Genomic DNA, 19,984 nt, shown 5'->3' on the forward strand with positions numbered 1-19,984 from the left:
TCTGAACCAGAGATCCATGAGAGGGAGACAGGAAGGATAGGCAGGCAGGGAGGCAAGGAACAGCACAGGCGGCCAGGAGAAGACACTGATGAACTGAAGTCTTGACCACAGGACGAATACGAAGAACTGAAAACTGACCACAGGATGAAGATGAAGAACTCAGGGATGAAGACCAGAGACTTCCAGGACAAGGACCAGGAACACACTGAGGCAATTCGCTATATCGCAGGTAGTCAACCTATTGCCGAGGCCCAGATTACAGGGAGGGGCCTTTTAAGAACAAAGTCTGTGAAGTCATCAAGAGGGGCCACAGGGCCTTTTCCACTGCTGTCCCTTTAAATTTAGCAAGGGAGCGTGCGCGCAACTAAAGGGGACATGCCAGAGCGCGAGGTCTCGGCAGCGTCTCAGCCGCGTCGGGTAGCGGAGTGCGACCATGCCGAATGGTAGCCTCATCTACCGGACCAGGGTAGAAGTGACAGCGGTGGTCAATGGGGCTAGCCCACGGTCTGCCAATTGTAAAATGGTTCGAAGAAGAAAGAAAGAAATTGCACAGCTTAATTGTGTGTTGACTAAAAAAAAATACTTTCATAAATCTGCTATCAGTTACTTTCATGGAGTGTTTCCTAGTCCTGTTTGAAGAGGTAATTAACCATTCTCTTCTCTATTAACATGTTCCATACCTCTCGTGCTTTTATAAATCTCTGTCATATCCCTTCTCAGTTCTTCTGCAGGCTGAAGAGAGCACTTCCATCTCCTAGATCATTTCGGTTGACCTTCTCTGCACTTTTTCCAGTTCTGCTCTATCTTTTTTGAGATGGCATGTTTGGAATTGCACACATTACTGTGGTAGCTCCATGGATTTATACAGATGAATTCCGATATCTTCAGATTTCCTCTCTTTTCAGTGGCATACGTTCAAATTAAGTCCCTCCACGTGACAATTTTATAAAGGCCTGCCAGAGGTTGGGGGGGGGGGGGCGCGTTGTCCACCCTCGGAAGATCTTGAAGCAGATGCAAGTGAGCCCCTTTCTTACTTGGGTTCCTCCTCAGTGGAGGGGGCTGCCTGAGCAGAATGTAATGTAGGCTCCCGATTGCTTTCCAAAAAGGCTCCTGACATTCCTTTTGCTTTGTTAGCTGCTGCTGCAAACTGAGCTGAAGATTTCAGATTATTGTCCACAATGACTCCAGGGTCCTTTCCCTGAGTGATAACTCCTGAGGTGAAGCCCAGCGTCCCGCACATAGGCTGGAATTATGTTTCCCCTGTGTGTGTATCACTTTCTTCTTGTTCACATTAAATGTAGTCAGCCATTTAAATGCCGAGTACTCCAGTCTCACCAGGGCCTCCCAGAGTTCTTTGCAGTCTGCTTTTGTTTTAACTACTTGGAGGAATTTGGTGATCTGCAAATTTGATGCCCTCGTTCCCTGGTCCCTTGTCCAGATCCATTGCTCTTGCTTTCTGCCCCTCTCTGAAAGGTCCTGCAAACCATCATCATCATCAGGTGTCAGTTTCCACCTCCCTGTGCTAAGCTTTCTTTGATTTGCCCATGTTTCCAGATCATGATGTTTGCTTTAATGTTTTCTCCCCAGACGCTGTCTGGTTTCCTTTAACTGTTTTGCCCTCTTATTCCCTCTGGTACTAAATTCGCTAATTTGCCACCAGCAAATCATTTTCCTTGCCGCAGGTTTTCCTGCCAGGGTTCTTCTGCCTCCCATCATCTCATGCACCCTTCCATGTGAGTTCATGGCCTTCCACCTCATCCACAGGATTCTCTGGTGCAACGTTTGCCAGCATGGCGATCACCATCCTTCGCACAGCATCCGCAAAGGCCACCATAACACGTGCAAAAAAGAAAACTCAAGCCAGACGTCACATGCAAACCGGTCTTTCCTTTCATTTTTATGTTCTTTTTCTCCTGGCATAGTAAGGTAATAAATCATAAAAGCAGTGGCGCTAGAACTAAATATTCCATTTATAAGCTAATATTTCACAGTAAAAGGTCGATTTTCATAGCACCAGCTGACCTGCAAGATGATTTTCAAAGGGAAACTTCCTGTGGCGTAGGGATGCGCATGGGAAAAAAAAACAACGTGGTTTTCGTTTTTTGTGTTTGCAGGGGCGAGGGGATTTTAAATTTATGTCAAGTTTGTTTCATTGACTGAACCAAAATAAATATTAAATTTAAAAAAGTAAAAGAAAAAACAAAAAAAAAATGTTGCACACATCCCCCCCCCCCCCCCCAGGCCTCACTTACCCCTTTCGGCTGGTGTATCCGTCCCCAGTCTCTCCTACCCCACCGATTCCTGGTTTGGAAATGCCACTAGCTGGCCCTAGGGCCAGTGCCCCTTGATTGCACGGCTGTACAGCTAAAATGTCTCTGGTCTTAGGGCTGGCTTGTGCCATTTCAGCCAGAAACTGGGGGCAGAGGAGCCTCTGGGGCTTGCTCCTGTCCCTTTCTGTCTCAGAGACCACCCCCCCCAGGACGGGGCTTGAATTCCACTTCTCTTAGTTTTATCCCCTGCAGCTCCCGGACCCCCGCTGGACTTTTGGCAAGTCTTGCGGGGGTCAGGAGGGTCCCCCAAGACTTGCCAAAAGCCCCTGGTGGTCCAGCGGAGGTCCAGGAGCGATCTCCTGCACTCGGGCCATCGGCTGCCAGTAATCAAAATGGCGCCAATAGCCTTTGCCCTTACTATGTCACAGGGGCTACCGGTGCCATTGGTCAGCCCCTGTCACATGGTAGGAGCACAAGATGGCACGGGCCATCCAGTGCTCCTACCATGTGACAGGGTCCGGCCAATGGCACGGATACCCTGTCATATGGTAAGGGCAAAGGGCCATCGGCGCCATTTTGATTAGTGGCAGCCAATGGCCCGAGTGCAGGAGATCGGTCCTGGACCCCCACTGGACCACCAGGTACCTGTAAAAAGTTTTTTGGGGGTCGGGAGGGTGGGGGAAACTAAGGTATTAGTTTTAAAGGGTCAGGGTGGGTGTTTTGTTTATCGGCTCGGGCGCAGCCGATAAACAAAACCGCGATCGGGCCCGATGAAAAAAAAAACCACATGTGAATCGGAACCGGAATCTGAACCGATTCCGGTTCCGATTCACATCTCTAATAAATATAGCAGAATGATGAATCTAGGCCATAGACAGACAAGAATACTAGATACCAGAAACAAGATTAATAATTACTGGTAATATTGAAAACTCTGAATTTAGCTGGATAACAAGCCTTTGAATATTGGTCTTGATTTTGCAAGAAATTTCCAGTGGATTTTTTTTTTTTTTGGCAAAAGTGATCAAAATCAGAAGGCAAGCTGTTTCTTTTAATCTTGTTCCTTTCCTGGTTTCATTTTGAAAATTCCTAGTTAGTGCTGCTGTTTTAGTCTACAAAGAGGTGGTCTAGAGGTTGGAGCCATGAGCTGTTAGGAGAGCTCCCGAGACTCATAAGGTCAAATCCTGCTCTCCCAGTGACTCTCTGTGTGATCTTAGGCAAGTCACTTTATATCCCTGTGAATGACTTTACCCAACTGTAATTGGATACTCAAAAAAAATTGTTTCTTCTTTCCTTGCCCCTTCTGACATTATTATACGTTAGTTATCAATAATGATACACAGACTTTTCGCCCAAAGATGATTGCATTCATATTTATAAACAATTAGGATCATAAAATATGTTGCGACCCAATTTAGATGAAAGGCACTGCATGAACGATAATAATAATGAATATTAATTTTACAAATATTAATTATTATTATTATTATTATTATTATTATTAAATGTCCTGATATATTGCAGTTGGCATGAAGGGGTATAATACCATTAGATCATATTTATTATCGATCATTTGTGTGAACTGCTGCTGAATGTTTGCCAATATTTGAAGGTTTTCAGCTTTGGAGAGAGGAGGGAGATACAGTTCCTATGTTTTATATATAAATATATTGGGGAAAGGTACTTTTTAGGGAGAATGTGGAGAAAGATAATATTTTTATACAAAAAATTAGGGAGTCTCCCTATTAAAAAGAGAGAATTGGTTACTTAATTGTTGTGACCTTGCATAGTCATTTAATGTTGACCAGGTTCACATAGGTTAACCTGGAACATGTAGTAGAGCGGATTGACAAACTGAAGAGTAGCAGATCACTCAGACCAGATGATATACACCTCAGGGTTTTGAAAGAACACAAAAATGAAATTTCAGATCTTATTACTAGTAATTTGTAATCTATCATTAAAATGGGCCATTGTATCTGAAGATTGCAGGATGGCCAATGTAACCCCGATATTTAAAAAGGACTCCAGGGGTCACCCAGGAAACTATAAACCAGTGAGCCTGACTTCAGTTTTGGAAAAATAGTGGAAACTATTCTAAAGAACAAAGTCACAAAGCATATAGATAGGCTTGGCTTAATGGAGCACAGTCAGCATGGATATACACAAGGGAAGTCTTGCCTCACAAATCTGCTACATAAAGGTGAGCCAGTAGATATAGTGTATTTGAATTTTCCAAAGACATTTGATAGAGTCCCCCATGAGAAACTCCTAAGAAAATTAAAAAGTCATGGAATAGGAGGCAATTTCCTTTGGTGGATTTCAAGCTGGTTAAAAGATAGGAAACAGAAAGTTGAACTAAATAGTCATTTTTCTCAATAAAGACGGGTATACAGTGGAGGTCTCAAGGATCTGTACTAGGACCGGTGCTTTTTAATATATTTATAAATGAACTAGAAAAGGGAACAACAAGTGAGGTGATCAAATTTGCAGGTGACACAAAATTATTCAGCGTTGTTAAATCACAAGCGGATTATGGTAAATTGCAGGAGGACCTTGCAAGACTGGAAGATTGGGCATCCAATTAGATTAAATTTAATGTAGACAAGTCCAAGATGATGCACGTAGTTATACAATATTAGATACCATATTAGGAGATACCACGCGCAAATAGGTTAGGACATCTTAGTGGAAAATACATTGAAGTCCTCAGTTCAGTGTGTGGTGGCAGTCAAAAAAGCAAACAATAATAGGAATTATTAGGAAAGTAATGGTGAATAAAATAGAAAATGTCAAAATACCTTTATATTGCTCCATGGTGAGTATTGTATGCAATTCTGGTCTCTGCATCTCAAAAAAGATATAGTTGTACTAGAAAAGATACAGAAAATGGCAACTAAAATGATAAAGGAGATGAAGAGACTCCATTATGAGGAGGTTAGCGCTGTTTAGCGGAGAAAAAAATGGCTGAGGGGGAATATGATATAGGACTATAAAATCTTGAGTAGACTAGAATAGGTAAATGTGGATCAGTTATTTATTCTTTCAGATAATACAAAGACTAGGGACACTTCATGAAGTTAGCAAGTGGCACATTTAAAACAAATCAGAGAAAATTCTGTTTCACTCAATGCACAATTAAACTCTGGAATTCATTGCTGGAAGATGTGGTTAAGGCAGTTCCTGTAGCTGGGTTTAAAAAAGGTTTGGACAAGTTCCTGGAGTAGATGTTCATAATCTGCTATTAACCAGGTTGACTTAGGGAATAGCCACTATTTATTATTGGCATTAGTAGCATGGTACTTATTTACTGTTTGGATACTTGCCAAGGACTTGGCAACTGTTGGAACCTGGATTGGCAACTGTTGGAAATAGAATGCTGGACTTGATGGACCTTTGGTCAGACTTAGTATGGCAATTTCATATGTTATTATGTTTGCACTAATACTATCTGGAACAAAATTTACTTCTGTGAAAGCCCTTCTATAGAATAATGCATTAGTTAAAATAGTGACTTTTGATCATTCACAGCATCACATTTTCCCCCCATTTAACAACTGAATATTTGCTGGCAAGATCCAGTTTGTGTATATTGTTGGGTTCAGAGAAAGAGAGCAAATCCAGAGCCAGAATCAGAGCCAGAATACCTAATTAAAGGAATTTATAAAGATAGACTGCAGGCAGCTTGATTCAGAGAAGATGTGGGCTCAGAGAGTGAGGCTCTAAGTGGGAGAAACTGGCTGGAAGCGGCAGAGAGAGAAGAAGAGGGCTTCAGGACTGCTGTTGAGAAGCTGATAAACCACTGGTGGAGGTTCCAAGGATGCTGAGACCCTGCAGTCTTGCTCAAATATTTGTATTGTGTGCATTAGCACTGTGCTGATAGCTTAGAAAGTCATTTAAGAAACATAAGAAATTGCCATGCTGGGTCAGACCAAGGGTCCATCAAGCCCAGCATCCTGTTTCCAACAGAGACCAAACCAGGCCACAAGAACCTGGCAATTACCCAGACACTAAGAAGATCCCATGCTACTGATACAATTAATAGCAGTGGCTATTCCCTAAGTAAACTTGATTAATAGCAGTTAATGGACTTCTCCAAGAACTTATCCAAACCTTTTTTGAACCCAGCTACACTATCTGCACAAACCACATCCTCTGGCAACAAATTCCAGAGCTTTATTGTGCGTTGAGTGAAAAAGAATTTTCTCCGATTAGTCTTAAATGTGCTACTTGCTAACTTCATGGAATGTACCCTAGTCCATCTATTATTCGAAAGTGTAAATAACTGATTCACATCTACTCATTCAAGACCTCTCATGATCGTAAAGACCTCTATCATATCCCCCCTCAGCTGTCTCTTCTCCAAGCTGAACAGCCCTAACCTCTTCAGCCTTTCCTCATAGGGGAGCTGTTCCATCCCCTTTATCATTTTGGTTGCCCTTCTCTGTACTTTCTCCATCACAACTATATCTTTTTTGAGATGTGGCGACCAGAATTGTACACAGAATTCAAGGTGCGGTCTCACCATGGAGCGATATAGAGGCATTATGACATTTTCTGTTTTATTAACTATTCCCTTCCTAATAATTCCTAACATTCTGTTTGCTTTTTTGACTGCTACAGCACACTGAGCCGACGATTTTAAAGTATTATCCACTATGATGCCTAGATCTTTTTCCTGGGTGGTAGCTCTTAATATGGAACCTAACATCATGTAACTACAGCAAGGGTTATTTTTCCCTATGTGCAACACCTTGTCCACATTAAATTTCATCTGCCATTTGGATGCCCAATCTTCCAGTCTTGCAAGGTCCTCCTGTAATGTATCACAATCCACTTGTGATTTAACTACTCTGAATAATTTTGTATCATCCGCAAATTTGATGACCTCACTCATAGTATTCCTTTTCAGATCATTTATATATATATTGAAAACTTAGCACTGGTCCAAGTACAGATCCCTGAGGCACTCCACTGTTTACCCTTTTCTACTAAGAAAATTGACCATTTAATCCTACTCTCTGTTTCCTGTCTTTTAACCAGATTGTAATCCATGAAAGGACATCACCTTCTAACCCATGACTTTTTAGTTTTCTTAAAAGCCTCTCAAATTGCCATGCCAGTAAGGACAGCATGGAACTTTGTTTATATGAAAATGTTTGCACTGTGAATTGTTTTAAATAAGTGACATGCACAAAACCCTATGCTCTGTAGAAGCTTTCATCTTTGGTGCCTGGGATGGTCCATCACACTTGTCGTAGAACAAATATATCCCATTATTTATTTACATAATAGTAAAAAAAAAAAAAAAAAGGAAGGGACGGAGCTGAAAAATATCTTGTTTCCGGGGAGGAGAATTCATAATCAAACCTCAAGAGAAAATACACGTGTTGTACAGTTTTTAAACATAAGAAGGACTCCAAATGCAAGAAATTGTGAAATTATCAGTTGTAGCAATTTTTCATTTCTTTTTCTTGTAAGCTTTCCCCACTCTGTCCTGCGCTGATTAAAACTTGCCTGAATCGTTTCTGCACTGTGCCTGTTTGCACTACATACCCAGCATTCCTGTAGACTTGTAAAACAGCAGTGAGGAGTCATAAAGCTTACAGAGGCAGATTATTCCAATGAGGAAGCCCCCTCCTCTCTTTCTCCTGGATACCTTCCATGCAGTCCATGGCAGTCGAAAAAATGTGTTTTGGGGAAGTTCATGCAACACCTTAGTCTATATACGCTGTGGGTGGTTTGAAATTTCCACATAGGACTAGCAGCCAACCTCTTTTTCGATTGATTAATTGTTTTGGCAGAGAACAGAATGTAACTCGTTAGCCGTTTAGCATAACCCTTTTCTTACTGCAGCAAAGTCCTTAAAACGTTTTTCTGTGAGAACTAAATGAGCATCTTTGATTGCTTAAAACAAGATGTCAGGTTGAAAAAAGTTGTCCTAATATGGAAGAATGATGCAATGCCAATGGAACTCTGTCAGCTTCTCCCAACTCCTGTTATTTACATAAACTGCATACCAGAGAACATGCCCCACAGAACCTGAGCACGAGCTATGTTTAGCAGCTCCAGCTTCGGAGAAACAGAAGGTTTTACTTTACGAAATGGAAATGTCTATGAACGAAATTTTGGAAATGTAGAATTAGTGAGACAGGTTTCAACTAGTCTAAAACTTTGACAAAAATCTTAGCAACTTGAGTTTTCATTATTATTATGGGTAAAGAAGTGTGTTTGCCATGTTAACCCACTGGGACATGCATTGCTACATTATTGTGTGAAACAAATTCCTGCCATATACATTTTAACATTTTATTTAGTCTTTTAAAGCTTACAAAGATACCAGTATCCATGGAAAGAAAAGCAAGTCCTAAATACCATGTTAACATGTTCATTACACTGTGTTAGTAGCATATTATAGAATGGGTGTTATCAATGAAATGGCTTAAACACTAGGATTGACTTAGTAACTTTTTAATGTAAAAACAGCTAATGATCTCATGATCCTCTATCTTCAGGCTCAAATGCTATAGCCCTGTTTGGTAACCCAGTTAGCAGGAGATAAATGTGCATAACTCATTATTTAATAATATGTAACCCTCCATCTAATTAACTCTCTCAAGGCAGGCTTCATTTATAATGTCCTGGATGTTTTATTTGGAATTTACACGCAAAGGCCTTTTAAAATCCGTGCCTTAAGAGTAGATTTTATACAGTTGTGCACACGCATCCATGTGCGCGCTACCCGGCACGCACACATGGACACGTGATTTTATAACATACGCGCACAGGTGCGCACATGTCATAAAATCAGGGGTCGGTGCGCGCAAGGGGGTGCACAATTGTGCAACTTGAGTGCGCCGATGCCCGCAGACTTCCTCCATTCCCTACCCCCTAGCCTTACCTTCCTTCCCATTCCCCTAGCCCTCCCACCCCCTAAACTTAACCTAGCACCCCCAAAATTTTTATTTTACCTGTTGCGCCTGCCTGGAGGCAGGCGCAAGTAGCGCACACTGGCACCCTGCCGGCACGCAATCCCCCAGCACAGCAGCAAATTGCCGCTGTGCTGAGAGCCTCTAGCACCGCCCCACCCCACCCACTCCCCACCCCCTGCCCACCCACTCCCCGTTGCCCCGGGACATACGCGCATCCTGTGGATTTACGCGCGTTTCCGGGCCTTTTAAAATAGGCCCGGCGCATGTAACCTTTTTAAAATCCGGGTCTAAGTGTTTTAGTAGAAGGGCCTTAAGGACTTATTTGAACCATCTTCGAGTCCTGGAAATGCAAGACTCATAGTTGGTTATAATACCTTATGTTAGACCACCATCTAAAGATGGAGCACATGAGTTTTAGAAACCATTTAGGTATGGCAAATGAAAAAAGGGCACATGTGATCCAAACAACTCAGGAATTACAATGTTTCCAGTGGTCCAATGAAATATATTGCAGCCTACCGTGATTCTGCTTTTCTCCACAACCATTGTGGCCACTAGAATTCTGAACTCATGAAATAACGAAGTGCACCATCATCTGCTTGGCTATGGGTATTGGTCTTCAATTCTACATTTTTGTCACAGCTGGAACCTATGGCAAACATTTTAAACCTTGTTCCATACATGCGGGAGAAGTTGCTTTTCATTATAGATATTTGCAAGAATTGCTAAAGATGTTTTCCTACTTGGTTAGAGCAGCTCCAAGTGATTCGTTAGGGAATTTAACTGCTGTATCATAACAACAAAAATATGAACTATAGATCAACGTTGGGTCAGGAACATTTCCTTTAATGATGAGGTTTGTTAATCAGTCCTCATTTTCCTTAGCCTGACAATTTGTTGAGTTCAAGTGCAAAAAAAATAAGTCATAAAACTAAATGAAAACAAGAAGTTCCATGTTTCTCGGACGATATTTCTGGTACTAGTCCCCAGATGCCCAAATCTGCTACTTCTCTAATACAGCAGACGTTGCTTCAATAGGAAGTGCAGACTGAAAGGAACACAGAGAAACATGATCATAGAGCATCATTCTTTATAGTTTGGCATGTTTTACATTCTCTGATGCAAATGCTCTAACTGGCGATCCGTATTTTAAAAAAATAAAGGCATGTTACAATTCTACATTTTACGTGCCAATATTCTGCTTTTAATGTGCCTACCAAAAATGAAGTTAAAGGTTTTGTCTGGTATTCACATTATGGTTAATCTTCAGCATGCATATCCGCACTGCATATGATTTCTGAAAAGTGTAGGTAACCATTAACCCATAAAACAGACCCTATTGGAATTGTGGGTAGATGGGTTTTGGCATATTTTCAACCCATATTTGTTCCCATAGGCTTTTCTTTCCGTTTGCATGTTTTATATGGCTGATGGATTTGTTCTTCCCTTCTGCTTGATATCATTTCTTATTCTTGGAAGGCTTAACAGAAGAAAGTAGACTTTTGATTATCTTCAGCATCTGGGATAATGAGTGCCTTTATGCCCTGAAACCACCACAGTAATAAATATTATCCTGAAATATGTTGGCATAAAACAACAGTTTATTTTATGTTGTAAGGTAATGAGAACAACAGAATTGGTATTAGCATTGGAAAAATAAAGGTCAGTTTGAACCTTGTCTCTGTATTTGGAGTTTAGCCCAGAATCTCTGTAAGTCAGAAATCTACTGCATTGGCATGTTCAGCAATTAGTACATGGCATCAACTAATTAATTGTGATGTGAACGGACCCCTCCCCCCTTTAGCCATACAAGAAGCATACCTCAGAATTGATTTTGGGCTCATCTGACCTTACTATCCCAAAGGGCCAGATTAGATTCTATAAACATCGACAAATGTATACATTAAATATATATATATATATATTATCCTTATGAATGTTTAATTAAATTTCAATGTAACTAAGATACATTTGATTACCCAGGGCCAAGATCCCCAGGTGCAACGCAATAGACTCTATACTTGCTATGTACTTCTAGACACATCACGAAATATATATATATATATATATATATTGAGACCATAACAGACTTTTATTCATGGTAAAAAAAAAATAAACATAATATTAAGTTTGTATCTTGTAGGAAGACCAAACTGACAGTCTGTATATTCGATCTTTCCAAACTACCTGTTGTCCAGTATGTCCATGAAGGCCTGCATGGGCCTAACCTCTCCCTCTGCTGTACCTTGAGAAATGTTCCTTCCTTAAGGAAATAGTATGTTATTCACCAATGAGACCCCCTGAGCAGGAATACTTAGGTATTTCTTATACATTTGTTTTTTCAGGTACAAAAGGAAAATTCAGAACTCTCATAAGGCTCTTAGCTTGATTTTCAAAAACGTCCAGCCTCCTTATCTTGTATCAGAGCAATATTAGTTTGCTGTAATTCCTCCCCTTTACATTCTAAGCCATTAATTGGTCTGTATGTAAAGCCAATTTCTTCTCCCATTATTCCAATTTCTTTTGTCAAGGGTTCATAGAGGCAATAACATCTTGATACAAAATGAAGAAAGACCACTCAAGAATGGTTAAATCTGACCAAATAGAGTCCAGTGTAATCTCAGACAGCTTCACCAAAGCATTCCTCTACTTGTTTCCAGCCTGTGGCAGAACTTCTGTCTCCTGGAACAGTCCCTGGCCTTTCTTCGTGGGTATGCTGGTTGTTATTACTGCAAGCCCAGCCACATCGTTGTTATCTCCATTTCCCAGAGAAAATGCTAGCACTGGTTCCACAGTGGGAGACAAGGAAAGGAGAAAGCTCACCCCGGAAACAGATGCATCTCCATCAGTGCACGTCCATGACTGCAATATTATGTGCCCCTGCAAAGATTCTGGCTCGTACACTGGCCTTGCATTCCCTGGGGCTGAGGGAGCTCCTCCTCCATCAGGACTCAAAGTTGTCTCAAGCGAATAAAAAAAGAGCCAGACTGGGTCAGACCAAGTTTCAAAGAACTCAGCATTCTCTCTCAGTCCGGGTCACAAGTACTCATCAGATTCCGAATAGTTGTTCTATTTCTTATATCTCACTCCCAGGGATAAGCGCTGGCTTTCCTATCTAGTAACTGTTTATGAGCTTTTTTTTTTTCAGAAACTTCTCCAATCCTCTTTTGAACTCCACTACGTATTAGAGCCTCATTCACCGTGTTAGGCCATTTACTACAAAAAATGCTGATTTTCACACAGTAAATATTTGAAATATCTCTCAATATTTTAGGCCTGGTACTGAGCAAATGCATGCTAATGCGCACATGACTACCCTAATCAATGCAAAACAAATAGGCGCTAGCCAAAAAATTCAAATTCAAATTAGCTACAATTCAGGAATTATAGCAAATTTACTGTGGGTGCATCAGGTCATTAATGCACATCCCAATGCCCCCGTGGCCTAACCTTAAAAGGGCCACTCAGACCCACGAATGTCATCCCCCCCCCCCCCCCCCCCCCGGCCCCCTGAGTAGTAAGGTCTGCATAGAACCTGGTCCCTTCCCCTTCCCCCCAGCCGTCCTTGGAGGCAACTTGTTGTTTTAGAAAATATAACATTTTATACCCACAGCCAGCCCCACACCTTCACTCAGAAAACCCATTCCCCAGATGCCGAGAGGCCAGGACCCCAACCCCCGACCCCTCTTTTACAGAAATGGCCCTGGTGGTCCAGTGGACAGCCTCACCCCCCAGATCCTCCCCTAAACAGAAAAAGATCCCTGGTGATCCAGTGGACACTGACCCCCACCCCTGGACCCTTCCTACCCTTAAAAAAGTACTCTGGTGGTCCAGTGGGAGCCTGGAGTGCCCCCTAGGCTCCAGGCCCAGGCGAAAGCCCCATCACATGATCTATACAAGGACATTATAAATTTTCAGTTTAGTCCTCTCTTCCTTTACAAATAATTCCTAACATTCTATTTGCCTTTTTGACTGCCGCCGCACACTAAGCCAAAGATTTCCAGTATTCTGAGCTCCTTATTCTTGACAGTGACTCCTAACATGTAGCTGGGATTATTTTCCCCTTGTGCAATACTTTATACTTCTCCATATTAAATTGCATCTGCCGTTTTCAAGCCCAGTCTCCTAGTTTGACAAGGTCCTTCTGCAATTCTTCACAATCCACTGCAATTTTAACAACTCAAAACAATTTTGTGTCATCTGTAAATTTGGTCACCCAACACCCATCATTTCTTTCTCCAGATCATTTGCTATGTAAATAGAATAGGTTCCAATACAGACCCTTGGGGCACTCCACTAACAAATTTTCTCCATTCGAAAATCTGACTATTTACCCCTACTCTCTGTTTCTTGTCTTTTATCTAGATACCAATCCACAGTAGGATACTGCCTCTGATCCTTTGACTTCCCAATTTCCTAAGGATTCTTTCATGAGAGAATGCCTTCTGAAAATCCAATTATATTGCATCAACCAGTTCACCTTTGTCCATCTATTTATTTATTTACACTCTCAAAAAAATCTAATAAATTGGTAAGGTGAGACTTCCTTTAGCAAAAAGCATGTTGTCTCTCCCCCATTAAACCATGTTTGTTTATATGGTCAGTAATTTTGTTGATCATAGTTTTGACCATTTTGCCTAGCACCAACATCAGGCTCACCAGTGTATAGTTTTTTCCTAGAACTTGGCGTCACAATAGCCACCTCCAGTCTTCTGGTACCATGGCTGTTTTAAATAATGGGTTGCAAATCACCAGAGACTGGTCTGCAATTTCATTTTTAAGTTCCTTCAGTATTCTGGGGTGAATACCATCCGGGCCAAATGATTTGTTATTTTTTAGTCTGTCAATCTGAGCTATAACATCCTCCTGTTTCACAGTGATTCCATCTAAATGCTCAGAGTCACCATCAAAAAAATGATTCTGGTACGGGTGTCCTCAATAAAGATAGAGGAAAAGAATTAATTTAGCTTTTCTGCTATTTCCTTGTCCTCCCTTTGGTCCTCCCTTTGGTCATTTAGCAGCCCAACTGACTCTCTCATGGGCTTTTTGCTTTAAATGTACTTGGAAAAAGGTTTAATGACTTGTTTTTACCTCTATGGAAAGTTTCCTTTCAATTTCTTTCTTAGCCTGCTTTATTACTTTTTTATATCTAACTTGCCAGTTTGTATAGTCATCCCTATTGTTTGCCCTTGATGCCCTTTTGGCTTTAATTGCCTCTTTCAACTCACTATTAAACTACGCCGATAGTCATTTGGTTTTCCTTCAACCTTTTTTTAATGCACGGAATACATTTTGTCTGGGCCTCAGGGATGGCATTTTAAGCAGTGTCCATGCTTCCTGCAAGTTTTTAACCTTGTGGATTGCTCCTTTCAGTTTTTTCTATCAAGTTTTCTCATTTTATCCTAGTCTCTCTTTTTATTGTTAAATGTCACTGCAGTAGTTTTCCTTAATATTCACCCTCCAGTGATTATGTCAAGTTTTATTCCATTACTAACGAAAATGTCCAGTGTTGCTTGGGTTGTCTGATCTATAACAGCCTGTGTGTGTGTGTGCCTGTGGGTGTCTGTGGGTGGAGGAGCCTTTGCCTGTGGGTGTGCGGGCATGTGCCTGTATGTGTTTGGGTGTGTCTGCCTGCGTGTATGTGTGTGTGTGTGTGTGTGTGTGTGTGCCTGTGCCTGCCTCTGTGTCTGCCTGTACATATGCCTGTGGATGTGTGTGTGTGTGTCTGTGTGTCTGTGCTATTTAGCATACTCTCAGCAGGTAACATGCTTATGCTGTCTAACAAAAACATTTTTGGGTTTCTGTACATAAGAATAATGTGATCATGTTATTTCTGACATTTGTTACTGCAAGCCTGCTGTCTTTCTGCAGCACTCATTAAGTGGATTTTTTAAGGTGCCCATTAAGTTTTTGTTTTTTTTCAAACCAGGGCTTAAATTGGTTTTGTGAGCATTTTATTTCATGGGTTCCCAAGTATTAAAATGTCAGTAATTACGGCTTAAAATAATTGGATCGGTGTATCCTACATGGAGCGGCAGATACTACCTTAAGAAGCTTGCTGGGCAGACTGGATGGAACCTCGGCCTGGTCCTTTTCTGCTGTCATTACTATACTTAACCAAGCTCACCTGCCAACGAACTGGGTCAAGCTAGAAAATAAGGCTGTCGAAGAAGGAGATAGGAAATAGAAGGAGCTGGGCAAAAGGTAGCGTGCAGATTTTTAAAGTTAAGGTGGTGAGTGGAATTAGGCAGGACTAGTTGGGAGCATCACGGCAGTTTCATTTCGGAGGGAAAAATTTTGATGGGAAGGAGGTTGAAACTGGGAGGGAAAGGGGGTCTGTGGTTTTCAGTTAAACTCATTGTAGAGCAGAAGAAAAACCAAAAGGGTGAAGGCTATAAAAGCAGGAGCCAGGTGCCACTGCAGGTGCTTGCTTTCAGAGATGGCCGGGGAGCAGAAGCGCACAAAAGCACCCACTCAAAAGGTTGAAGACTTGTTCAGTGAACGTGTGCTGGATGTTTTAACTCAGACATATGGGAGTGGCTCTTCACAGGCTACCCCCTAAATTATGATGGCCATGGCCTTGGTGTAGGTGGAAGTGTAGTGATAGCGCCTGCCTGCATGGAGCAGCAGTTAGGTAGCAGATTGGGGGAAGGTGATAGCTGGTTGTCTGCCTTCACAAGTTTCTGAGTGGGTCTTGTTGTCAAAGGCCAGTGGCCTCCATCTGAAAGGAGGTATGGTGATGGTGGCAGTGCAAGTGTTTGCAACGCTTAATTAAGCCTCAGCCTGGTTTATGTCACAAGTTTAACAGACCTCCTTGTTTCGGCGGAGGGGAGGGGGCGGTTGGGAGAAGCGAGGCACGCAGAGGGACATGAACTGGCCCCGTTGCCTTTATTAAAGTCTGAGGTAAAGCACGAATACATCTCAGAAATGAATGCAGCCAAATCCCAATCTTACTGGACTGAAGAATTTAGATATATAATTTACTTTAAAACCATAAAGCTTGGGAACGATTTTAGAAAAATGATGGTATAACAACTGCCTAAATGCTGCACAACTTTTCCTTAGAGTTTTGCAGGTTTGTATCTTTTCCCTTAGCTGTCTGCATGCATTGCCAAAGGTTGGATTTATTTTCTATATAACTAATACACAGAATTCAGTTCACATCCCCCAGGTGAAAGGTCACTCATTGTTGAATTGCATCATATGGCCTCTGAGGAATGTATTTTTTACACCAAAAGGTCAGCCAGTCAAGTGCTTAAAAAGGTCAAACACATAAAAAGCCTTTTTGTCAAGCTACGTCTACTACAAAAATATCACTTTATAACTTGTACCCTGCTGTCTTTATAAGTTTAAGGGCTTTTTCTTCAATAAAGCAATAATGGAAACTTGAACGTAAACAGAAGTGTAATTTAGTCACAGTCACTTATCAGAAAAAGGCTGTAACTGCAATTATTATTGCCAGAGTAAACAAGCTTTCTGTGTGGCAGACATCTAAGGGGAAATTAAATAATTTTAAATACTCAACTCCAAGAGCAAGGTCCCTTAGTGTATTTACCTTTGCTGGTATCATTTCATACAAGACGTCGTGTTAAATCGAGAGGCAGAACTTGGCGCTCGGAGAACTTTGACCCTTTTTTTAGCGCATTTGTATATTTTCAGATTTCCAGTCTGAAATTGTGAGCACTATTTATTCCATGAACATTGCTATTCAAAAAAAAAAAACACTGAAGACTGATGCTGTTTCCCAAAATAACCATTTTCAGCAGGGCTCAGAATGGATCTCCTATCGCAGCGGAAATAATCATTTCGTTTAACTTGGAAGAGATATGCGACTTCTGTCTTATTACTTTCCTCTTAGGAATGAAGGTAATATAGTTTAGAACAAGACAAGAAAAAATATTTACCCTCAACAAGATTGAAGTCTTCTTCTTTCTTTCATTTCCATCTCCTCTGTCTTTTAATGCTCTTCCTTCTCATGCCACCTTATTTACCTCTTCTGGAATCTGTTTTTCCCCAGGCCCAAAATGTTTAATATCTTTGGCCGCTATCTTTTCGTCCCTTTTTATATCTCTGGTGCCATTGTCTCGTTGCTGCTTCTGAGTATTAACCCTTTTCTCTCACCGTCTTCCTTCTCTGGGCCTCTTGTAACTCTCCTTACCAGCCTTCTGCTCTAACACCTTTCTTTACCAATCAGTCTTAACTCCACCTCCCCTCTCCTTTTCTTTTCTACTAACTTTGAGGTCAATTTAAAAGCGCTGCTCACACACAAATGCCCACGTATGCTCGTAGGTGGGCCGCACATGAGCAAAGCAGATTTTAAAAAGCGTGAGGAATAAAGGAGCAGAAAGGGGTGGGGCCTAGGCAATCCGGGATGGGGCCAACGCTTTCTCACGTGGCTCAGTATTTTAAAACCGAAAACCGGAGCATGTGCGCGAGATAACCACATAACTTTACTGTTGCTGCTGATGAGAAACAAGTCTGCTGATCTCTAGTTTTAGAGCTTCTAGGACAGGGTGAGAGGGTCCAGGTCAATTGGATGGTGTGCAAGATGAAGAACCAGAGGGGTCTGAACCGGAGAAACTGGTGGTGGACTAATTAGGAAAGTGGGAAAGTGGCGCACATGAGCAAGTTTTAAAATCCGCTTATATACGCGCGTAAAAGCTGACAAAGTCTTATGGAAGACACGCGCTAGCTGTGCTCGAGTAATCTCTTAAAATTAAGAGCATACTTATGTGCGGTTGGTGTATTTTAAAACATTTTATTTATTTATTTATTTAAGGTTTTTATATACCAGCATTCATGAAACGATCACATCATGCTGGTTTACAAATAAACAGGGGTGCAATAAATACATCAAAACAGAAATAACTTGTTGAAGAAAGCAGTTACAATTAACAAGGACTATTGAACAGGGATCAGAGGAAATAAAGATAGTTTAGCAGAGACTAAATTATATACAAGAAGATGAGGTACAGCTGCTGTGTTGGATATGTTGATGGCGAGATGCATTAATTAAGTCCGGGAAAGCTTGCATAAACAGCAAGCTTTCCAACATACGTATGCAAGTGCATGCATGATCTAAAAATTCCAGCGGATCTTCGCTCTTGCGCCAATATGCATGTGTATGGGTGCACACACGCTCATTTTAAAACTACCATCTTCACTATTCTTCCTTCCTTATTGTATTTCTGCATTGACTTCCTACTGAGTTTAATGTTTAATAGAAACTCTTCCTGTTACCTTTTGTGGTTTATCAGCTTTTTGCTCTATCTACCTATGGAATCTTCTGTTCTCTCTCATTCTTTGTTCAAAATCGCTTTCTTCCTCCCTGTTCCTCTCTCTCTCTGTGCTCTCTCCTGTTTGTATTATTTATCTCTTCTTGCCCCTGTCACTAGAGCTCAGAGCCGTAGCTTGCCATAGGCACCGCTACTAAAAGATGCCAACAAGAGCAGTGCGGCCGGCTGCTGGTGGGTCCTCAGCAAAAGAAAGGTTATGCTGGTCCCAATGAAATTGACAGCATGGTCGGTGCAGCCTTAGAAAGTGGAAAAGCAGCATGGCTGCGCTGCTTTTCCCCTTACTAAGGCAGCACTTACCATGCCAACTATTTTGACAGAGCCGTGCTGCTGAGAAGAAGGAGGAGGAGCGTGTCCTGCCAGAAATAGTCCAATGCCCCGTGGCCGGAAGTCGTTCCCTTGGCCATGGTGGCTGAAGAAGGTGATTGCTGCTCCCTGCTATGTCAAGGAGGAAGTGAGAGAGAGAGAGAGCATGTGTGTGGGACTATATGAGAGTGAGCATGTGTGTTTGTGTGTCGGAAAGTGAGAGAGAGCATGTGTGCTTGTGTATAGGACAGTGAGAGCATGTGTGCATGTGTGTGGGAGAGTGAGAGAACATGTGTGCATGTGTGTGGGAGATTGATAGTGAGCATGGGTGTTTGTGTGTCGGAAAGTGAGAGAGAGCATGTGTGCTTGTGTATAGGACAGTGAGAGCATGTGTGCATGTGTGTGGGAGAGTGAGAGAACATGTGTGCATGTGTGTGGGAGATTGATAGTGAGCATGGGTGTTTGTGTGTCGGAAAGTGAGAGAGAGCATGTGTGCTTGTGTATAGGACAGTGAGAGCATGTGTGCATGTGTGTGGGAGAGTGAGAGAACATGTGTGCATTTGTATGGGAGAGTGTGTGTGTGGGAAAGTGAGAGAGCATGTGTGCAAGTGTGTGGGAGAGTGAGAGAACATGTGTGCATTTGTATGGGAGAGTATGTGTGGGAAAGTGAGAGAGCATGTGTGCATGTGTGGGAGAATGAGAGAGAGCATGTATGTGGGAGAATGAGAGAGATCATGTGTGCGGGAGAGAAAGAGCATGTATGCGGGAGAGTGAGAGACAGCATGTGTGCTTGTGTGTGGGAGAGAGAGGCAGCAGATGTGTATGTATGTGGGGGAGTGACAGAGAGCATGTGTGTGTATGAGAGGGAGCATGTGTAAACAGTTACTCTTTGACAATTTTAGGGCATCTGGAAATCAAAAGTTCCAAGGTATGGATAACAGGGAATGTTTTTAAATCCTTATTTTAATTGTTGGTTGTTGTTCGATATGTCTGTTAATTGTTTTGAATTATATTTTTATAGGTATGGTTTTACTAATTTTGTTTTATGAGGAATGGTAATGTTTCTGTTTTGTACATTGTTGCAGTGCATACAGAATTTGGCTTGTTGCAGCTTGCAGTTCAGATTTTGTCTGTACATTTCTATTTATACTGTATAATTTCTTTATTCTGTATTTGAGGCTCT

At 41.7% G+C, this 19,984-nt stretch overlaps 1 protein-coding gene across 7 annotated transcripts in view; it reads left to right on the forward strand.

Moving 5' to 3' along the window:
• PALLD (palladin, cytoskeletal associated protein) overlaps window positions 1–19,984 on the forward strand; it is an 805,838-nt gene that overhangs the window by 641,291 nt on the left and 144,563 nt on the right. Inside the window, exon 1 of one of the 7 annotated variants that reach the window (XM_029573009.1) lies at window positions 19,596–19,729. The exons of the other annotated variants lie outside the window; for them this stretch is intronic. The gene's annotated coding sequence lies outside the window, so the exon portion shown is untranslated. Of the gene's footprint in view, window positions 1–19,595; window positions 19,730–19,984 lie in introns of those variants that run through there. 7 annotated transcript variants of the gene reach the window in all.

This window comes from Rhinatrema bivittatum, chromosome 1 (assembly GCF_901001135.1).
Source record: "Rhinatrema bivittatum chromosome 1, aRhiBiv1.1, whole genome shotgun sequence".
Taxonomy (NCBI): Eukaryota; Metazoa; Chordata; class Amphibia; order Gymnophiona; family Rhinatrematidae; genus Rhinatrema; species Rhinatrema bivittatum.